Source organism: Bos grunniens, chromosome 11, assembly GCF_055505025.1.
Source record: "Bos grunniens cultivar Pamir isolate PY7600 chromosome 11, Bosgru_T2T1.0, whole genome shotgun sequence".
NCBI classification, from domain to species: domain Eukaryota; kingdom Metazoa; phylum Chordata; class Mammalia; order Artiodactyla; family Bovidae; genus Bos; species Bos grunniens.
The window spans coordinates 27319006-27326728 of NC_141175.1; the positions used below are offsets into that span (position 1 = coordinate 27319006).

At 40.5% G+C, this 7723-nt stretch overlaps 1 pseudogene; it reads right to left on the reverse strand.

Annotated features, from left to right (window-relative positions):
* Positions 1-5200: 5200 nt before the first annotated feature.
* LOC147362766 (small ribosomal subunit protein uS5 pseudogene) lies at positions 5201-6161 on the reverse strand (annotated as a pseudogene).
* Between the last annotated feature and the right edge of the window lie 1562 nt (positions 6162-7723).

Here is a 7723-nt window from a genome sequence, read left to right on the forward strand (position 1 = left end):
CTTCATCTTTCCTGGAATTATTTTTATTCATCATGTTGCAATTTAAACTGTGACTCTCAGACTTCCCAGATGGATTTCTCCAACAGCACATGTTTAAATCAAAACTACAACATGTTACACGGAGAAGCTAAGAGATTAGTCAAGGTCACTCAGTTAGTTGATAGTAGAGGCGCAACTAGAATCACCTTTTTCTGACTACACTGAATGTTTGTCTTGTATCTTAAGATTTATACTTATTTAAAACTTCCAAGGCCAAAAATAGCCTCAGAAAGATGGTATGAGTTACTAAATGGCTAATTATTGCTTTAACAGATTTGGCCAGGATCAAAATAAATATCCCTGAATTCACCTTGGTGTGGTTTAGTCGCTAAGCCATTTGACCTGCTAGGCTCCTCTGTCCATGGAATTCTCCAGGCATGAATACTGGAATGGGTTGCCATTTCCTTCTCCAGGGTATCTTCCTGACCCAGGAATTGAACCCATTTTTCCTGCATTGTAGGCAGATTCTTTACTGACTGAGCTACAGGGAAGCATAAAAGACACACATTTGTCAATAACAGATGATGGAGAATTCAGACCTGCTGAAACTTTTTTTAGGATGCACTTCTGAACATGATGTAACTGGTACAACCTTGGGATGAAAGTATGAGGAGTAAAAATATATTCTTGCCTTTTCAACCTGACTCTAGACACTGATTTTCTCTTTAGTTTTCAGAAAACCATAAACAGTCTCATAGAAATCCTGATGTTGGGGACGGGGGAATAAGAGAGAACTGTATGATTTTTGTATTTTAACATTTTGCTTTGACTCATTTTTGACTGAGACAACTCCTTTTCCTCTTGTCAAACAATGCAAAACTCTAAAAATACACTTCCCCTGATACACACGGTGGTTCCCTTATAGGGAACATTGGAGGTCCTGTTTCTGGGCCATGTCTCAGCTTACTGCCAAACTGCCCATCAGGAAACCTGCCTCAACATCATAAGATAAGAATTATGGGGATTTTTGGAGAAAAGAGATCTATTTTTGTTTTGCTTTTCTTGTAAAAATACAAATGCTCTGATAAGCATTTCCCCCGATGTATCAAAAGGCACTTCTATCCATCGATTTTTCAGAATGTCCTCACTGTCAGTTTTTCATGGTCCAGAGAGAGCAAGTGACTGGCTCAGTGTATCACAGTGGGTTAGAGGCAGAGTTAGCACTGAATCTCGAGTCTCCTTGACAATTATGTTCAGGTTCAGATTTCCCACAGTGTACTTTATTACTTCCGTGTACAACCTTTAAGTTCAAAAGCCTTTCTACAACATCTGCTGCTGCTAAATCGCTTCAGTCGTGTCCGACTCTGTGTGACCCCATAGACGGCAGCCCACCAGGCTCCCCCGTCCCTGGGATTCTCCAGGCAAGAACACTGGAGTGGGTTGCCATTTCCTTCTCCAATGCAGGAAAGTGAAAAGTGCAAGTTAAGTCGCCCAGTCGTGTCCAACTCTTTTCGACCCCATGGACTGCAGCCTACCAGGCTCCTCCGTCCATGGGATTTTCCAGTCAAGAGTACTGGAGTGGGGTGCCATTGTCTTCTACGCACTAGGTAACCACTTTTAGTCCTTAAGAGTTTGGGAAGTTAGTTTTTTCTTCTTGAAATGTATACAGAAATGGCATGAAAAATTCTTACATTTCTCTTGGAATAAGCTACATTTGTGTATTTTAAATTTTCTTTGGAAAGCCACAAAATTCTCTAAATTCATAAAGTGATCACAGTAATATTGGTTTTCTTTGCCTCCTTGGGTAATAACAATAGTTTTCTTAATTTAAAACTATGAAAAATACACTTGTATATTGTCAGATATCTCCAAATGCTGTCATTCCCCCAAGATCATCTGCCATGTGGCTTTCTCATGTTGTCCTTTTGCAGACAAGCTGACCACTGGTATGAGGTATCTCAAAGTCTGATGCTTACTGATCTTAGCATGCCAGTGTACATTCTTATATAGGTAACACCTTATCTGAGAGAAGAAAAGGATGAGAATCTTAGAAGTTGTATTGCCAGACTCTTAAATACTCATTACTCTTGGGTAATTGAGGGAGAAACACTGTCAGATCTCACGCGCTTGGATATCGTGTCAAGCAACTACCTGAAGTTTTGTTTCTCAGTAGAGTGCTATAATGTCATCTATGAGCAGCCTGGGCATCCAGTCTTTATCTATTAAGGTGATGTTGCCGTTCAGTTGCTCAGTCGTGTCAGACTCTTTGTGAACCCTTAAACTGTAACACTCCAGGCTTCCCTGTCTTTCACTATCTCTCTGAGTTTGCTCAGACTCATGTCCACTGAATCAGTGATGCCATCCAACCACATCATTCCCTGTTGTCCTCTTCTCCTTCTGCCTTCAGTCTTTCCCAGCATCAGGGTGTTTTCCCAAAGGTGATACTACCAATTGACATAGTAGAGTGCAAATTTTCCAATTTGTAGTTTGAGGCTTTATCTGATACATTAATTGTAAACACCAACAGGCATAATCAAAATGATTTTAGGCAGTTACTTCAAGGAAGGGTTTAGAGCATAGATTGGATTAGACCTGTGTTGTTGTTTTTTTTTTTAAGCCATTTTTATCACCACCACACTAAGGGCCTCCCACCTTTTTAAGGATGATTTCATATTTGCTGCTTTTAGTTTTTAATCCACTCTGCCAATCTCTGGGCTTTTTAATTATTATTATTTATAATTATATTGTTATTTATACCATTTATATAGAAATTCCCTGGTAGCTCAGTAGGTAAAGAATCCACCTACAATGCAGGAGACCCCGGTTCGATTCCTGGGTCAGGAAGATCTGCTAGAGAAGGGCTAGGCTACCCACTCCAGTATTCTTGGTCTTCCCTGGTGGCTCAGCTGGTAAAGAATCTGCCTGCAATGCAGGAGACCTGGGTTTGATTCCTGGGTTGGGACGATCCCCTGGAGAAGGGAAAGACTATCCACTCCAGTATTCTGGCCTGGAGAATTCCATGGACGATATGTCCACAGGGTCACAAAGAGTCGGGCATGACTGAGCGACTTTCACTTCACTTCATAACATTTGAATTAATACATCGAGGCTGAAGTGTGCCATTTTAATTCTCTTTTTGTTTCCTGTATTTATTATTCTTCCATTTTTGCTTGTTTAGTTTTTGTTGCTTTGTTTTCCTGTGAGTTACTTGAACATTTTTTTAGGACTCCATTTTGATTTGTTTGTGGTGCTTTTGAGTACATTGCTTTGTACAGTTTACTTAATGGTTGATCTTTGTATTGCAATATACATATGTGTTGTATTACAGTCTGTTAGAATCAGGATTATATCTAAGAAACCTCACTTTCACTTAGATCCTTCCTGAGTTTCAGATGGTATTGTGGACTGAATATTTCTGATGCCCCAACGCCAAGTTTATATGTGAACCCCTAATCCCGTGTGGCTGTCTTTCAAGGTAGAATCTATAAGGAAGTAATTAAGGTTAGTTGTCTTTCAAGGCAGGGTCTATAAGGAAGTAATTAAGGTTGGTGGTCTTTCAAGATAGAGTCTATCAGGAAGTAATTAAGGTTAAATGAGGTCAAAAGTGTAGATCTCAGATCCAATAGGATGAAGAGGTATGAGAGATCTTTCCCCTTCTCCTCTCCCATCCCTTCAGCAGTCAAACACTAAGGAAAAGTTATGTGAGGACATAAGAAGGTGGAGGTCTACAAGCTAGGAAGACTTCCTTTATTTATCACTTCCTTTCTGTTTGAAGCATTTCCTTTAGTCATTTTTTAAGGGTATTTATGTTAAATGACAAATTCTCATAGTTTTCTTTTATATGACAACATTTTTATTCTCCCTTCTCTCCTGAAGAATAGGTTTCTAAGACATGGAATTTGCAGTTAACAGTCCTTTTCTCTCAGCACTTGAAATATACTGTGCCACTGCTCCCTGTCCTGCATTGCTTCAGATGAGAAATCTGTAAATCAAATTGGTATTTCTCTATTGAGAAAGCCTTGCTTCCATCTGTTGATTTTAAGATATTGTCTTTGTTTTCAGTGTTTAGAATTGAATTCTGATGTGTCTTGACATGGATTTCTTTAAGTTTACCTACTTGAAATTCTCCTAGTTTTTTAAATCTGTAGTTTTTCAGTTGTGTCCGACTCTTTGCAATCCCATGGACTGTAGCCCATCAGTCTCCTCTGTCCATAGAACTCTCCAGGCAAGAATACTGAAGTGGGTTGCCATTCCCTTCTCCAAGGGTTCTTCCCAACCCAGGGATTTAACCTAGGTCTCCTTCATTGCAAGCAGATTTGAGAAGTTATCAACCATTATTTCTTCAAATATAGGACTCTGATGATATGATAGATTGTTTGTTATTGACTAGTTTATTTAGATCTGAGTTAAAACTCTATTTAAGCCATTTAGGAGCTAAATTATTTGGGTAAAATATTTCAGATTGATTGATTGATTTCTATAAAATGAAACATGAGGCCAGTCTATATTTGACCTCTGTTCCTTTAATCAGCAAACACGGCCCTCCTTCCCCATCCTCAATGAGACCTTATATACACAGGCATACATTATTTTCTTTGGAGAACTTCTTTTTCCTCACTGTATTTGGTGACGTTGCCGATTATAATACCATTGCAACCTTTACCACACTCCACAAGGATTGAATTTTGTCCATCCTAAGAAATAAGCTGCATGAGGCATCAGCATTATCATGTTTACCCATGCCTGGAACAATGCCTCATCCAGGAGACTAATTATTATTCCTTGCATGTATAAATCATAATGACTCAAATCCCAATGATATTTCTTTCCCAGTGCAGTAAGGTGACAGAACCCTTGAAGATTTGTAGTCAGTGCTGGTGAGCAACTGGCTCTATAATGAGGAGTAGGAATTTATTGCATTAGCAATCTAATTGTTCTGCTTCTTTATTGCTTATTCTACATTTCTCCCTCTCCACTTGGCTACATCTATCTTACTCTGCATGTCTTTATCTAGACTATCTTGGTATTTTTTCCCTTAAGTCCCTAAACTTCTTTATTTCTCCATTCTCTCTCTTACGATCTCTTGCCCCCTGATATTTTTTTTAATGTTTCTCTTTTGATTCTTATTTCTGTATTTTATTTTTCTTACTTTCTCCATTTTATTTATATTTTTACCCAGCGTCACTGGTACCTCCATTCACTTTATTTTTCTCATATAAAGCTATGTGGTGGGCACAGCTGGAGCCTGGGTCCTCTGCACGGAAACTTAGGTGTGAGTCTTTACAAGATGGTCAGTGAATTCCTGGTAGAGAGACTTGGTGAACAACACTGTCTCTTTCCGCAGATTGGGGTGAGATATCTGTAGGTCTTGGAAAGGGGATTAAAGGTGTCCTTGGCGAAGCTGCCCAGGGTGGCAGTGCAGCCCCTGGCACAGGTGTGTAGTTGCTGTTTAGTTGTTAAGTCATGTCTGACTCTCTGCGACCTCATGAACTGTGGCCCACCAAGCTCCTCTGTCCGTGGAATTCTCCAGGCAGAAATACTGGAGTAGGTTGCCATTTTCTTCTCCAGGGGATCTTCCTCACCCAGGGATCGAACCCAAGTCTTCTGCTTGGCAGGTTGATTCTTTACCACTGTACCACCTGGGAAGCCCAGCAGAGGTGTAGCTTAATACAAGTCATCAGCAGCAGCTTTTTGGGCACAGATGATACCAGTGCTGGCAGCAGGTATGAGGTGCACCAGTGCAGAACCACAGCAGCCAGTCACCTTGCAAGAAACAGTATCGGGCTTACTGATCTTGTTAATTACGCCAGTAGCCTCATTGCATGATGATGGACAGCTTGGTAAGAATGATGGCCCCATGGATAGCAGAGGCTGCCTCCCTGGAGTACTTGACACCCACAAGTGGTTGTGACCCCATTGGTGACAAATGCCGAGACCCTGTTCTGCTGGCCAGCACAGATCTGCTTTTATAAAGGGATAATCTTTGAAACCTTGTCTCTGAGAGATGCCACCAGGAAAAAGTCAATGATCACAGATTCCTTGATGGGCAGAAAGAAGACATAAACCTCCTCCAGGGACTTAGCTTCATGTCCTTGACCAGGCTGCCCAGCTGGGAGCCACTCCTTGTCCTCTGCTCTGGCCCCAGATGTTGCCAAAGCCTCCGTGGAAGCCACTGTGGCCATCCATCCCAGGGGCACCCCTCAGCCTGTGGGGCCTTCAGGCACTCTTGCAGCATCAGTATCATCTACCATTTGGTGCTTTTGGGGAGAAGAAGCTTACCTTCCCCATTTTAATTTTCTTGCTTCTTATCTGTCTTGCCAAATCTTTATCTCTATTCTGTATCAGATCACAATAGGACTCTAACCCATATGTGTTTAGCATTTACTAGTTATTCAGTATTTATTTGCTATATCCTAGAAAAAAGATATAGCTTCCTCTTTCTAACTGAAAGAAGTCATTTAATGTATTAAAATTAATATATGTAATTTAAGATATTATGTACAAACTAATAAAGTGTTTTATATATCTAAGTTAAGTACTAGAATTAAATATATTTATATAGGGAAGACAACGAGACTTTTTATTCGTCTCCAGCTCTTGATTAATTTTGCTTTTCTTATGGATTAAAGGCTGCTCATAGGAAAGAAATTGTGATCCCTCTCATAAAATTGCATCTATGACATCTTTTATTTAACCAGTGTTAAACTCCCAAACAGCAACTGTGATAAGCAGGTCTGATGAGAGCCGTGTTGATTAATTTCCATAGGCAAGAGCATCTGGTTTTAGGAAACTGAACAGGAAACTCTCAGCGTTAGCTCAGCATCTAGGGTATTCATTGGCTGGTGAATAGTGACCATGCATATTAGCAGTCAGAACTATCCAAAAGGCAGAGCACACCATGGTCAGTGATCTGGCTGTGTTGTCAAACCTATTCTTTGGCTAGAGAATGATTCTTTATTCACGCCACTCTCCAGACCTCAATTCTGCCCTTGTCTGTTCTGCTCTGCTACAGAACCACCCCCAGTAGAAAAGACAAAGGGAAGTAAGAGTGCCTGTGTTTCTGTCTATGGGGTGGCCGACAACATGACTTCGCTCAGACTTTCCAGGCATCAGCTCTGTAGCTCCAGCTGATCCCTTTGGCCATGTGTCCTCCCCAAACCTCTTGCTCTTCTGCCAACCTACCCCAAGTAGTGCTTAGTGCTCTGTTTTCCATCACAGCCTTAGCAGAAGAATGTTTTTTCTTATGGTGAATCAACACAATGATCTCTCCCAGTGGAGGATTTTCAACCTTGAACCTTGGCTCTCATTTGGGAATGAACATTGGAAATGAATCTGTTCCCTGGGGTCCTGAGATGCTCAGAGCTCTTAATTTCTGCTCACATCTCCACCCCCATGTCCTTGATAATACGTGCTCAGGGCCCACAAACATTTCATTGGAGAGCTTAGTGAAGTATTTTTCTCCTCCTTAGATTACCCTATAAATATTGAAATTGGACAAGATCTTTCAAAGTACTTAAGTGACATTTTGTTGATGTACACATGGGGTGAATAAATTTGCATCTATTAGATAATTATTTATCAAGCTAATTGGCCCCAAACCATCAACTTCTTTTCTTTTTTTAGATAAAACCTACTGTTTGCAGAGAGCAGGTTTTTTTTTTTCAAACTTGAGTTCTCCTGGGACTGCTTGCAAAACTGGATTCACAGACTGCAAAAGTGCTTTGTGTGCTTTTGCAGTGAGGAA